The sequence below is a fragment of the Silene latifolia genome, chromosome Y (assembly GCF_048544455.1).
Source record: "Silene latifolia isolate original U9 population chromosome Y, ASM4854445v1, whole genome shotgun sequence".
NCBI lineage: Eukaryota > Viridiplantae > Streptophyta > Magnoliopsida > Caryophyllales > Caryophyllaceae > Silene > Silene latifolia.
In genome coordinates this window covers 73,963,228-73,979,191 of record NC_133538.1, presented here as the reverse complement: position 1 = coordinate 73,979,191, position 15,964 = coordinate 73,963,228, and positions in this window count along the sequence as shown.

Here is a 15,964-nt window from a genome sequence, read left to right as displayed (position 1 = left end):
CCCAAGAAGAATACGTTGTATGCGAGAGCTGAGCTTATAAACATAGATGACATCGTTAAGATGTTGGAGCATCAGGATGCTCTTACTGAGGCTTTAAAGACTGTGGGGAAAGATAAGGATAAGGATAAGGAGAAATAGGTTGATCACTCTAAAATCAGCCTCTATATAGCGAGGTTTAACCCGAAAGAGTACAAGGGAGTTGGGGAGCCGAACCTTCTTGATAGCTGGCTTAGAGAGATGGAGAACATATTAGATTTGGTTCACTGTCCCGATGAGATGAGAGTGGAACAGCGCATTCTATCCGAGGGAGGCGGTGGTAAGTGGTGGGATACGGTGAAAGTGAGTGTGAAGGAGTTGTATGTGAACCAAGGTTTACCTGCTATACCTTGGGATGAGTTTCGTAGGGCTATGAGAAAAGAGTTTGTACCGGAGCATGTGAGGATTAAGTTGAGGGAAGAGTTTGACAGTTTTAAGATGACCGCCGAGATGTCTATGGCCGAGTACTACAGGCAGTTCAATGACAAGTCTAGGTATGCTGAGGATATGGGTTTGAGTGAGGAGAATTTGGCGCTGAGGTTTGAGAGGGGGTTGACCCCTAACATTATGGATAAGTTACCCGTGGGAGTCCTTACTGATGTTAAGGAAGCTTATGAGAGGGCTGGGAGAGCTGAGAGGTTGGTGGAAATGGCTCAGGAGAGGTCAGGTGGTGAGAAAAGGAAGTCTGAGAGTGAGGGTGGTGGCCAATCTAATCACAAGAAAGGCAACCACAATCAGTCTAAAGGGTTTTATTCTGGGTCAGGGTTCAGTGCTGGGGGTTCCTTTGGGCGTGGCCATGGAAGTGTTAGTGGTAGTTGGGGAGTGACCTGCTATAGTTGTGGTGGTGTAGGCCACAAGAGACATGAGTGCACAAGTGCACCGGGAACTTTCCAGAGACCTGCACAGAGCTATGCGAGCAATAGACCGGCTGGGTCATGGCCAAACCGGGGAAGTCAGAGCTACTAGAGTTCTCCATACATCCTACCATCACCCAAAAGCTTTAAACCTCAGAAACAAACCCTAATTGCCTCCCAAAAACCCTAAACAAAACCGACACACAAACTGAACTGTTTGTGTGTCCTCCTCGAAAAGCAACTCGTTCCTCTATCAAACCTCCATCAAAATTCGATTTTCTTGTTCCTAATTAACCACATAACATCCATCTACACATTAGACAAAGATTTACGAGCCAAATTGCCCTTGAGAGTACACGAAATCCCTCGAAAAACAGCGTGTTATACACTCTGTTTTTCGCGTGTTTATTCTTTGTCATTCAGTTCTGTTTGTGCTCGTTTTTCGTGCCCAATATCTCAAAACGAGCAGGGGTTGCTTTAAGATCCCTGTTCTCCTCTCTTTCTAGTTTTCAAAACATCTTTTAAATCGAATTTTCGTCGTGAAACGAGGGAGATATCATCGTTTGAAAGTTGCTGTCCAGATTTGTCAAAAAACGCGTGTTGCTTTATTTCTTCGTCGACGACGGCCTCTCGAGATAAAATCTACCATCGATTACGACCCAAGACGGTGTCAACGATACATGTAGGTTGAGGGTGCATCAAATCCTCCTCTTTTCCTTTTTATTTCGTTTGTTTTATGTTTGTTTTTTATTGTCTCGTTTTATTTCGTTTATCGTTTTGTTTATCGTTTAATTAACTATGAAACTAGTTTAGTCCGAGTATGAGTTAAAGTACCACCATGAACACCCGCGTTGACTTGAGATGGGAAAAGAAACCGCTACATCAGTCGGTCGTACACCCCCGTCTCATTTACATATCCTCGTGTTCAAGGTAGGGCATAAATAAAACGAATTTCTAACTTCCGTTCCTCGCTTTTGACCCTTTGTTGTCTCGGCCAATTCGACATACCCTAGGACCCGTTGTATTTTAGTTTAACCTCTGTTTGTTAACATATGACTTATTTAGACGACATTCTTGAAGGAAATGTAGATTCATATACATGTTAACATACTCTTATATGTCTAAATAATTTGTCATAAAATTAATTACGGATCTTATGCATGCAAACAATAATATAAATAGAGGAGAAATCATGTCCTTGCATAGTAGATTTCGGCTATTAGGGCACAAGAGAGATCACCTTTCTCTTCTTGTTCTTGAGCTTTTCCAATGGAAGAATAAAGATCTAAGTGTAAGATCTCTCCCTATGTATTATACCCAAGGCTTAACACTTAATCTAATTAATATTACAATACTAGTATAATATTAATTTTAGTAGAAAATTGAACCAAAAACTTTTATAAAACTCTTATAAATTTCGGTTTTTAAGAGAGAAGAAGAGAGGATTTTTCTTCTCACTAGAACTTGTGTTTTTGGATGAGTGAATGGAATGGAAATAATACACTACCTTTAGTATATTATTAGGCAAAATTAAAGAAAAAACAATGATCACATTTGCTTCCCCAAAACCGTGTAAGAGGAGCTTTAGGGTGAGCCAATGCATGGAGAAATTGTTCTTCACAAGGAACAATAGGCTTGCATGGCTAGGTTTTCTTTTAATCATTGTGTTTTCCACTAATTACAAGCAACATATAATTAGTATAAACCCTTCTAATTTTCGGCCCATTCTATAATATGGATTCCATATTATTTTTGTCAATTGTCTATATGTCACATGTCACATGTCACATATATTTGTTATGTATTTTTAACATATTAAAAATCAACGTATTAATAAAATAAGTCACATACAAAAATTGACTTAGTAATTTCATATTTACTTGTGCCAAAAATTTTACCAATTTATAAATCACAACTGATTGTATTTATAACAATTCATTCAATTTAATTGTTACATTAAACAATTATTTCATCCGAGTAATGATACAATTCAATTACTTAGACCGTATCTCATTTAATCACATTTCAATTTGATACGTAAATTTTACTTCCAAAATCGCCCGTCAATTTTCAAGTAATTTAATTAACTCGTAACATTATACGATTAATTAAATAATCAATTAAGACTATTGCCCTTTAGGTATGACCTAGGGGGTCAACTGATCACCACCGTCACACGACAGTAATGTCAAACTCTAGTCAGCCAATCATTACCGATATATGTTGACCAGTTGACAGTAACAATATTACTTCCCAATTGTATTCATTTTAATGAGACTTAAACATGTGATCATCATGATCAACAGTCGTGATCGCATTATTGTCGGAGGACACATATTCCAACAATCTCCCACTTGTCCTCGACAAGTGTGCGTCACCAATTCTCTTGTCCTATTACTATCTCCCACTCAATGCAAGGTGTCTTTCAGGTCGTACTTGCAAGTGATCATATCGAGAGTGGTTTCCTCGATCTGGAGAATAACTGATTGACCGGACTTATCTGTCATAGATACTTTCCGAGCGTGGCCACGCATTTCCAATTCATTACTCCTCGAGTGGCCCTGAGATATTGTTATAACCCTGACTAGGGGTGGACAATTCCTATCGCACTCATTCCCTTCGACTAGCCACAGCCATCATAACCCAAAATATGCCCATTTGACCCCATTTACGAAGGTCGTAGTAACACAAATCAAAGTTAATCAAATCGTGCCATCTTAGGTGAATAGTCTTTAGTCAAAAGAATCGACTCATTGAATACTATAGTAGCTCTCGCCACGACCAGGCTATATAAATTTGCGTAACTCTATAAGCGGTCATTAGGCCCGACAAAATGTTCCTAACAGTCTGTCTATGTGATCGACTAGTCATCTCACATGACTGTATGGCACTTGAACTTGCCATCAATCGCCTCACACTCTAGTCACTTCGAGACGTCACCTCATATAAGTGACTATGGGCAAAAACAATGTTAATCCATGTTCACTTTAACGGGGTTCAATTGTCTCTACAACCCGTTTGGATATAACAATGTACAGGGTGAGTTAAGAATAACTCATACGACAAATGTCGACATCACACTTGGGTAGTCAATATCATATTGCAACCTTGTGATGTTTATCATAAGTGTAAACACTTATTGATTGCAATAGAAGTTTAACATCCCATGTGTCCATGTGTTCAAACTTCTTACACTTGCATTTTCCTTCACATTCATGTTTTCTCTCATAGCATGAATCTTACCAAGTGCACATCAAGGTTCTCGACCTTGGTTTTGGTTCTTTAATTTGAAAGAACTTTCTTATCGCTCATCTCATAACGAACGAATTTGCGATGAATAATACAACTTGTACTGATCAAGTGTTCCATCCACACACAATGCACTAGGTATATGTTTTGTAGAATCTTGTAACAATTTACAAGATTATTCAGCTTAGCACTTCTCACAAGTCCTAGCTTTACTAGGAAAGATTGTTTTTGAATAACTTCTTATTCAACCAAGCATCTTTCCAAAGCTTCTCATTTCTCTTTCTAGCTCGAAAGTTTTAGGATTCTCATAAATCCTTACCTGTGTTCGGATTTCATATATATGTGCAACCTATTGTCACATAATCGAGTATTCCGTCAAACACCGAAATCGCTCATCGGATTCTACTTGAGAATTCATGACGTTTCTATTATGGCTCACCAACCAATCATCATGCTCTTATGCATATGATTCAAAATTGGACATGTACATGATTATTCTAATGGCGGAAACATTAGTTATTGATAATCATGAGATCAACCGTTCTCAGGTTCAATGAACTACCATGACAGCTAATGCTAATTCCATTTTCATTCATATGAATATCCTATGTATATGTTGATACGATGTGTATCTCTTTAATACTAATCCAACATCCCATGATGTAATTGGATTCATCATTGTCCATTTTCATCCAGAATTGAAAACTCAAAAGCTTCTTTATGAAAGAAGGTATTAGCTCGTCATTCTTTAATGAGTAATGAGTTTTATACATTCAAGGATGATAGCTCCCACTAAATTCCATGTCTTCACATGAGAATTTCCTAACTCCCACTCAATTCAACATATTTCGAAATTGACTTCTCGATCGAAATTTGTCAAAGATATAAATATAAATTGCTTTGCCAAGTTACTAGGATAAAACCATATATGTTCCCATCATATCCTTTCAAAAAGCCTATTTTGAAGTGGTCTCATCTCAACCTTACGGAAAGAGATTTTTAAATCTCTAACACACTCATGTCATAATGATGTGTAGTAATGTCATTATTCAAATATAAACAATATCTAGAATACGTCCTTCGGAATACTCTTTCGGAAGGAGGATTTACCATTTCCTAGCGAGGTTAAGCAATGACATTTGCGTGGTTAAAACGTTGGCTATTGAAGGTATCGGAATATCAATCTTTGCAACTTAATCTTGATCATAACTAGTATGTTACTTTGATTCATTTAGGCTCTTAAGTAAAACTCATGATTGAAACTATTTGGTCAAAATTTATCATATAGAACTTAGTCAAAACTTGTTAAGACTTTACATTAGTCATTTTTATCCAAAACTTCTTTTGGTCTCCTCGTGTAGTTATTTTGAGAATTTACTCTTATGATTACTACACTTGGTCTCATTAGTTATATAGAACTAACTTGAGACCATAGATCTCATCTATTTGGTATACTATGTAAATAGATATACCTTTATTCAAATCATTTTCTCTTGTGTAGATCTACATTTACACAAGTACACAATTTTATCTTGCCTTGTGTGTTGTGTCCTCATTTTTCTCCCACTCTATCTTTAGAATAAATACACTATATATTCAAAGATAGTATATGAGACACTAATCAATGATGTTGAAGTATAAGGAGAACTATCTCATAGACAGACTAATAGTAATTGATTTCATGTGTATACTTGGTGATTGACATACCTTTAAGAGAGTTCTTAGACTCAAAATCACTTCATAAATGATCATACACAAGCCTTAAGAATGTGGACATATAATGAAACCCGTCATTATAATTGTCTATTAGATCACCTTTAAGTGAATGATCTTATGTTTCAAAACGCAAGCATTTAAAGATGAATTTTAGAACATTAAAAGGATAAATGATAAAACGGGTGACTTGGGTTGCAAACCAAGTCACTATCATCCAAAATACAACTCATTATCCAAAATACTTTTCCATGTCGAACACGGAAACTCAAAGTTCTAGAATCCAAAACATAACTTAAAATAAGACAATGAAAAACAAAGCTCCATAAAAGCTATCCTTAGCTTCTCCATGGTTTCTCATGCTTGTTTTTCTTTTCCCTTGTCTTTGCTTGGTGGAGGCCCTATTTACAATAAAAAGGGAGATACATTATCACAACTTTGCATCATAATACCATAGTTGAATTTAGAAACATAAAAGAAGGTTAGTCATTTACCTACTGGAGTGATCTTTCCAGCTTTGATATCACCAAGGTATTTGGAACAATTCCTCTTCCAATGTCCCATGCCATTACAATAATGGCATTTGTCAAGAGGACCCTTCTTGACTTTGGAGGTGCTAGCTTCACAAGACTTAGCTTTGGTGAATGTGGGAGCTTGCTTTTTACCCTTTCTTGCACTCTTCTTGAACTTCCCCTTACTCTTTGTGCTTATGTTAAGCACATCCTTGGGAGGGTTCACATTTAACCCCATGTCCCTCTCGGCTTGCACAAGTAACTTGTGCAACTCCTCAAGAGACACGTCCTTGTCTTGCATGTTGAAATTCACCCGGAATTGCACATATGCCTTGACTTTAGACAAGGAGTGTAGAATCCTATCTACGATGAGTTCTTTGGAGATTTCAACCTTTTGAATTTTCAAGGTCTCGACAAGCTCCATGAGTTTGAGCACATGAGGGCTAACCTTTTGGCCCTCTTTGAAGTCGAGATCAAAGAATGCCGCGCCGCCTCATATTGGACGATCCGCGGAGTTTGTGAAAACATGGTCACAAGTTTGGAGTAAATCTCATTAGCATTGCCCATTTTGAAGGCTCTCCTTTGGAGTTCCGCCTCCATCGCAAATATTAATACATTTTTCATTGCGGCGGACTCCTTTTGGTAAGCCTCATAGGCTTCCCTAGTGGCCGCGGTGGACCTAGCGGAGGGTTCGGGTGGAGAGGCCTCGGTAAGGTAACGAAGCTTGTCGTCACCCTCGGCGGCTAATTTGAGTTGGGCATCCCACTCGGAGAAATTTGACCCATTCTTTTCAAGTTTACATCGATCCATAAAGGATCGGAGCCAAGATGAAGTAGCGAGTGGTGTAGCATTAGGAGTTGGTGTTGCCATTTGTTATGAATAAGAAGTGGTCTACAAAACAAAATATAAGGAGTAAAACATTTGTCGTTTTAATTATACTCGTAAAAATGAATGATTTAAACAAGTTTTATGCATTTTTCTAGTGACCTCTACCCAACTAGAATAAATGATTCCAAGACCCAAATTCATATCGACTTAGGCACGGGGTAGCCGATGAAACCCTCATCAATATAACTCGGTGGATTAACCTTTTAATCGATTCTACTTTTAGAACTCTTGGTCGATAAAATTACTCTAATATTTATCTATAGCCCAAAACACATCAATAAGGGCACGGGGTAGCCGATGAAACCCTTATCAATTACTTTTGTTGAGTTCAATCCAAATTTCGAATAAATGTGTCCATTATCCAAACCCACATTAACTTAGGCACGGGGTAGCCGATGAAACCCTCATCAACATGAATTCGGTGGATTAGACATTTATCACCCACTTCCCCTACGTAACAAGGTTTGTACCCGGGGGTAGCCGAGTGCACTCCCTCGCGAAATAGGTTTTCATGGTTTCTACTATTTGGTAAGGCTATGTCTCAATTGATAGTTTTAGCGAGAGGTCATGTCAATTTATTATCTATCACGTTATAAGTGAACTAAAGCGGTGAAATACGATAATTCTAATTGACACGGTCGATAAACTCGATAAAATAAGGATGCATGTTTAGTTATGGCGATTTAGCGATGTATGTGACATAAAATAAAATGCAAGCATAAAGATAAAAATCCTAGTATGGCCTTTCCTAAAATAGAAAAACTATTAATCTATTACATATTCGGAAACCAACTCCATTGGTCCCTTGAACTTCGGTTGTGGCACACATCTCGAGGTAACACCGTCTTTATGTATCGCCATTCTTGAAGTAATCCGTCTTTTGGAACTCCGGAATGAATAAAATTACATAATAAATTACATAATTTCCTATTATACATTTGTAACTAAAATAAAATAAATCTATTAAATTACAAAACGGTGATACGAGATCACAATAAAAATTACAACCGAATCGATATTCCCATACATTTCGGGAAATACCAATTAAAATCTAAGGCCATACTAAGTAAAATTACATAATTCAAAAATTACATAAATTAAAATTATGACAATCATAAAGAAAATGCAGCATTATAATATGTATGAACATGCTCAATTTTTATGCTAAATCGCCTTTTAATTAGCCAATATCGTATATTACTCGGTTTTTACTGATTTGCGTGATTTCAACATTTTATAATCACAAAAATGCATAAACTCATATTTATGCATAAGTTAATTACCCTAACCTCTTAGGACTCAAAATATAGTCTTCACTAATAATTTGACCATAATTAACCTTTATTTATAAAATTGTTCAAAAATGAACCAAAAATTACAAAAATAAGCCATTAAACTTCAAATAAATCTAAAAATTTCAAATAAATTCAAAATTTGAAATTTAAATTCATGAACATTCTGGAAAAATTCCATGACACTCATAATGTTCAAAATCTTAGGTTAAAAATTTCAAATTTTTAGGAAAAACAATGTTGCGGTTTATCAATTTATAATAAAATAATCATAAAAACATGGAAAAATTATTTTCATTAACTTTTCAATTTTAGATCTGAAAAATATAATAAAATGCAACATTAGACGTTTTTCCTAAGTCATAGATTATGTTTTATTAATTTTTCACTAATAATGTCACTATTTATGCTATTTTTCTTCAAAAATTCATAAATCATGCTAAATGACTTCTTTATAGCCAATTATTTTACACACATCTTGTAAAATTGCATGTGACAACATATTAATTTTCTATGACCAGATTCGAAATTTAACTCATATTAACCTATTTTTCTCTTAAATCCGAATTTAATGATGAAAAATTCATTTTTCGAGCTTAACAAGTCCAAAAATTATGAAAATTTACAGGTTATCTCAAAATAATATATGTAAAACCATATCCAAAAACCAAGTGAAATTTCGAAGTATAGCTATTTTTAGACCAAAAATGACATTTTTACTCATAAAATCACATTTAAATGCCATTATTGTAAATTATGAACAATAAAAATCCGAAAAATTAACCAAAATATCCTAAAACACTTTAGGACCAGAAATATTAACATGCATGTAATAATTTCGTGATATATCATAATAACACAAATTTTACAAGTTTTATTTTGTTATTCATATAACTCGGAAAAACTTTTAACCAATTTGCATGCAAACAACCGTGGCTCTTGATACCGATTGAAGGAAATGTAGATTCATATACATGTTAACATACTCTTATATATCTAAATAATTTGTCATAAAATTAATTACGGATCTTATGCATGCAAACAATAATATAAATAGAGGAGAAATCATGTCCTTACATAGTAGATTTCGGCTATTAGGGCAAGAGAGAGATCACCTTTCTCTTCTTGTTCTTGAGCTTTTCAATGGAAGAACAAAGATCTAAGTGTAAGATCTCTCCCTATGTATTATACCCAAGGCTTAACACTTAATCTAATTATTATTACAATACTAGTATAATATTAATTTTAGTAGAAAATTGAACCAAAAACTTTTATAAAACTCTTATAAATTTCGGTTTTTAAGAGAGAAGAAGAGAGGATTTTTCTTCTCACTAGAACTTGTGTTTTTGGATGAGTGAATGGAATGGAAATAATACACTACCTTTAGTATATTATTAGGCAAAATTAAAGAAAAACAATGATCACATTTGCTTCCCCAAAACCGTGTAAGAGGAGCTTTAGGGTGAGCCAATGCATGGAGAAATTGTTCTTCACAAGGAACAATAGGCTTGCATGGCTAGGTTTCCTTTTAATCATTGTGTTTTCCACTAATTACAAGCAACATATAATTAGTATAAACCCTTCTAATTTTCGGCCCATTCTATAATATGGATTCCATATTATTTTTGTCAATTGTCTATATGTCACATGTCACATGTCACATATATTTGTTATGTATTTTTAACATATTAAAAATCAACGTATTAATAAAAATACGTCACATACAAAAATTGACTTAGCAATTTCATATTTACTTGTGCCAAAAATTTTACCAATTTATAAATCACAACTGATTGTATTTATAACAATTCATTCAATTTAATTGTTACATTAAACAATTATTTCATCCGAGTAATGATACAATTCAATTACTCAGACCGTATCTCATTTAATCACATTTCAATTTGATACGTAAATTTTACTTCCAAAATCGTCCGTCAATTTTCAAGTAATTTAATTAACTCGTAACATTATACGATTAATTAAATAATCAATTAAGAGTATTGCCCTTTAGGTATGACCTAGGGGTCAATCGATCACCACCGTCACACGACGGTAATGTCAAACTCTAGTCAACCAATCATTACCGATATATGTTGACCAGTTGACAGTAACAATATTACTTCCCAATTGTATTCATTTTAATGAGACTTAAACATGTGATCATCATGATCAACAGTCGTGATCGCATTATTGTCGGAGGACACATATTCCAACAATTCGATCATTTAAATAACCTAATTAGACATGTTAGGGTGTTTCGACATAGCTTTTAAAATCAATCGACTAACAATTCTATAACTTAATTGAACGCATCTCTCTTTTCACTAATTTTCTCGCTAGCATGGAAGTGCGTGCTTAACACCTTTCCATTTGCACTCGTTGACAAATTAGAATTGTTTTTAACCTAGTTCGTAATTATTTAATTTAATTTATAATTAATTAACCTTTAATTTGTTTTACTTGTTTCTAATATTGTAAATTTTGTTTTTATTATTTTTTAAGGTTCAAAATATGTAAATTTAATTTAGTGATTTTTTCCGTAATTTATTTTGCTGATTTCGAAATTAAAATGCAATTAACTTTGTTTTCTACAAAAACGGTGTACCTTTGCACGGTCTGTTTCTGACTTCCGATCCCCGCACCGCACGGGGTCCGCAGTTTTGATTTCTTTTCTTCTTTTGTTTCTTTAATTGTTTACTAATCCTATTTTAATAAATATGGATTGGTGAATAATTTTAATGAGTTGGGTTCAATTTAATCAATAAGTTGTACTTAATATATTTCAAACCTTTGTATTTGTTTAATTTAATTTAATTAGTTTAATTCTAGTCTAATTTGTTTACTAATTAATAAATCGGCTAACATCATTAATCAATCTAACTTAGTTTTAGCCTTTGTGTTTACATTTATTTTATTTGTTAAGTCATAATAGTTTAAGTTGTTTTTTGTTAGTTTGTATTGTAATTTTGTATCATGTATATAGGTTTTATTTTAATTGAGTCAAAATAATTTCGATAGTTGTTGTAATTAGATCGAGTTGTAATTTATTTATCGTTGTGTCGGCATGAAATGCCTGGGTTGTAATAGGATAGATCCCGGTGGCTCCCCATTCCGCCTAAGCGTGTGTTTGCGCATCTTTTATTTCAAATCAACCAACATGCTAAAACAACTTTGACAAAGTTAGTATTCATGCATTAAACGACATAGAAATTATTGTCACATGTTAGGGTTAAAACAACGTTTGCATATCATACATCGTAGTAGCTATGACCTTGTTTGAAACCCGACACTTGACTTAGTAGAGGCCGTTATTGACGGGCGGGGTTGGGTGTCCTTGTGGGCTTCCCAACACGTACCCTCACCCCTTACTCAAGATCTATGGTTTGTGGATCCGTCTAAATACCATTGGATTACGAGAGTCATTCAAATCGAGTGATATAGGGTACAAGTCTTTATTTTTAATCACTCGTAGTCGATTGGCTTTATGCTTTTCGATGAAAGGTGTAAAGTTGACTTGAACGGTTCCAACTTCCCATAAAACTTGGTGGCGACTCTAATATGTCTTAATTCGATTCGAAAGAACCTCGAGTCGATTATGCCTAGTGTGGATCCCGCGGACGCAGTTCCCGAGGGCCTTGTCCACAATTTGGCGACTACGGGGAAAAGAGGACTAGTTACACTTTGTTTCTAGGGTCTTTTCCTCCGAGGTGAAACTTGAAAAGAAAGTGTTGGAAAGTAAAACATTACTCATAGTGCTACGATTCATGCATAAACCCTTAAGGACTTGCCTGGGCCGTCCCAGCGTTTCTTCGTGATGCGTGGGGGCGACGTCCCACTATGCCGGAAGCGCACATTGCTCGCTTCCACTTCGCCTCGCGTGGTTCTTGATGGTGGGGACGATCTTCTAGGTACTTTACCTTAAGACACCTTGCTCTATAAGACCGCAAAAGGATGGAGGGCATAGACCTTCTTGTAGAAGACTTGCCGAGACTTAGAGATGTCTAGGAGCATACATCCTTATAACATGAGAATGACAATGTGCAATTTGTTTTCCCAAGTCTTTTTTTCGAAAATTCCCATGTCCTTTTCAAAACCGAACTTTTGAACAACTTATTTTCAAAATAGCATGGTTTTAAAAACGCGGAATGCTGCCCAAATAGGACTAGAATTTTCGGCCCAAAATGAGCTTTTATAGCCGGCATGCTGCCCATTTCAAATCTCATTTTCAAATCAATCCTTCGTTTTTTCCAAATCCGATCCAAAATGTTTCTTGAACCTCAACCAAGCATGAAATGCGTCGAGTCGTGTCCGGGTCCTGGCCATGTTAGGCTAGACGTTTTCTTCATTCCAAGAGTCTAGAACACGACCTTGTTGGGTCACCCAAGCTCACCTCTTGGGCTTTGAGTCATGTTGGTCGACCTTTTGGTCTAGGATAGTCCACCAAAACGCCCAAGCTAGGCCATTTAGGGCGTTTCACTCGAACCCATGGGCTATGTTAGACCAATCACGGGTTTAGTCACACCAAGTCCAGTTTAGAATCGAGTTATGACAGTTTGAGTCATGTCGTTTTGTCGAGTCTAAAATGAACCGATGTCTAAATCAAACCGTGAGTCGAACCTTTGGTTAATCAATCTCAAGTCGAGTCTTTGTTTGAGTCAAGTTGGGGTCGTGTCCTTAAGTGTGCAGGGGCTCTTACTTTAAATATTGACTCAGTACGGGGTTTTCTTGTAGAAAGGCCGCCAAAAACCCGACGTCAAGCAATGGAAGATGTTGTTAACAAGCTTACTGAGGCCGTGAACCTCATGATGACCCGAATGGATGCAATCGAATCTAAGCTGGGTGAAGATTCCCCTCCACCACTGACTGATCTGGAGAAACGGTTCAAGTTCATCGAAGACCGTTTGAAATCTCCCAGGGGAAGAACATTCACTATGAGAATGCTAGGGCCTATGCGATTCAGATAAGTTGCCCACGAACATGGTACTCACTGACATCCCAAAGTTCAAGGGCACTGAAGATCCAGTCCACCATGTTAAGGCCTATAAAGGGTACTTAGCATTGAAGGGAGTACCTGCTGATATGCTCTCTGAAATTTTTGCCCAATCTCTGGGAGAACACCCGAAGGCGTGGTTCTACAATCTTGACCTAAAGAACTTCCCCACTTTCGAAGATATTACGGTGGAGTTCTGTAAGCACTATCTTTGACAATGTTGAGATTCAAACCAACATAAGAACTTTGGAGGTTATGACACAAAAGGAGAAAGAGGGCTTTACTGAATTCCTCGCAAGATGGCGCGCTGAAAGCGTGAAACTAGCTAAAAAGCCTGATGAAGTTGAAATGGTAGATAAGTATCGGGATAAAGGTAGAGGACGATGTCCGAATTGCTGAAGCTGAGAAGCCAAAGGGATACCAAGGGGCTTCGTCATCTAAAGCAAAAGCACCCGCAGCGGCCCACTTTGTTGAAACTGTCAATCTCTTAGATGGACAGTCAAAAAGGCCTCCGCGCCAAGCTCCAAGGGTATTCACCGATATCGGATGCACTTACGCCTATGCTCTCCAAAGGCTCATGGCCCAAGGAAAGTTGAAGCCCATTGGTCCAACTCCGGATCCACCTGTTGAACAACAAGGCAAATGGTACAAACCGAATGCCTACTGTGCCTTTCATCAAGGGAAGGGACATGATACTGAAAGGTGCTTTAGACTAAAGCACGAAATTCAAGATATGATTGAGAACGGAACGCTCCCAATCCCGGCCATAAAGCCGAACAACGTCACCAATCCGTTTGGCGACCACACTAACTTTGTCTCTACCGAAGATAGTGTCGATTACTCTCACTTGATCCGCCCATGTCGTCTAAAAGGGGTTTTCGTCGGAAGAATATTCGTGGATTGCTCCAAATTCCTACCAAGCTCGAGAAACGAGATTACATTCGGGGATTTTGTTGTCAATTGTACTCCTTACATACTCCGAAGCGGCAATGAAATCAATGGCGTTTGGGCTGATGATGAGGATGATGTTTACCTCGTCAAAGGTGCGACAATTCCTCACACCCAAGAAGAAATCTTAAAGGTGAGGCAAGATGCCCTAGAGTCAAACCATTTGACTAGATCCGGGCGCCCATATCGTGTGGAGAAAGCTAAGGATATCCCGAGTAAGGCACCTCAAAAGGAGCCGGCAGTGGTCGAAGTTCTTGGTGAAGGGTCGACCTCCGAGGCTTCCCTCATCAAGCAACTCCAAAAGACTAAGGCCGACGTGTCTATCTGGCAACTTATCCTAAGCTCTTTCGAACATCGTCAAGCTTTGTTACAAGCTCTGATGAACATGACCGTGTCGTCAAATACTACTCCTGCGGACATGGTCACTCACATCGCCCAGAATCGGCCTCAGATTACCAACGCTGTGACATTCTCCGACGAAGATCTACCACCGTTCGGGCCTCGACATAACCTGGCCCTCTATATTGCTACCGTGTGCCTCAACAAGCACATCCCTATGACCTTGGTTGACGACGGATCGGCTGTCAATGTACTCCCTCTGAAAACGGCGCATATTCTGGGCTTGGAGAAGAATGACTTCATCCCCACTACGCAGACAGTTCGGGCATTCGATGGCCGTGCGTCGAGTGAGTGGACTTGTCGACCTGGTAGTACAGACTGGGCAAGTGGAAAAGAAAATAAGTTGCCAAGTGATTGACATATGCTCATCCTTCAACTTATTGTTGGGGAGACCTTGGATCCACGCTACAAGGGCCGTAACATCAACGCTGCATCGAAAAATCAAGGTCCCACTCAATGGCAAAACCGTCACCATTGACGCCACGCCAATTAATGTAGCAGGAGGAGACATTACTTACGAAGTAAGGGTCGAAGCTACCAATGACGCATGTGGTTTCGAGATTGTCAACATGATCGAGTTGAACTCCGAAAATATGGATCTATATACGGGAAGTCATGTCTGCGAGGTGATTCTCAGAACTGGGAAGTACTTCGGTTTCTCTTTATATCCTAGAAAGGAAGAGGCTTTCAAGTTGAAACCACCCGTAGCCAAAGGAGTAACCTTCGGGCTTGGATATGAGCCCACTGAGAAAGATCTACGGGAAAAGAGGGGAAGAACGATCGAAGATCGAGATATTAAAATGGGACCGTATCACCTAACTCTAAACGGTCACTTCGTGAAAGCTGGGGAAGAACTCCCTTGCATGGACTTCCCCGAACCTATCTTTGACCCAAAGAAAAACCTCATGGTCCCGGGAATCGAAGTATTCCAAGACTGCTACTACATCCCTGAAGACATTCTGACCGTGATGCCAATAGAAACCAAACCGGATCCAATGAATGACGAGAACGCCATGGGTCTCCTTTTCGGTGAAGAGAAGAAATCACCAATACCAAACGAAGATTTGGTAAGCATGATCC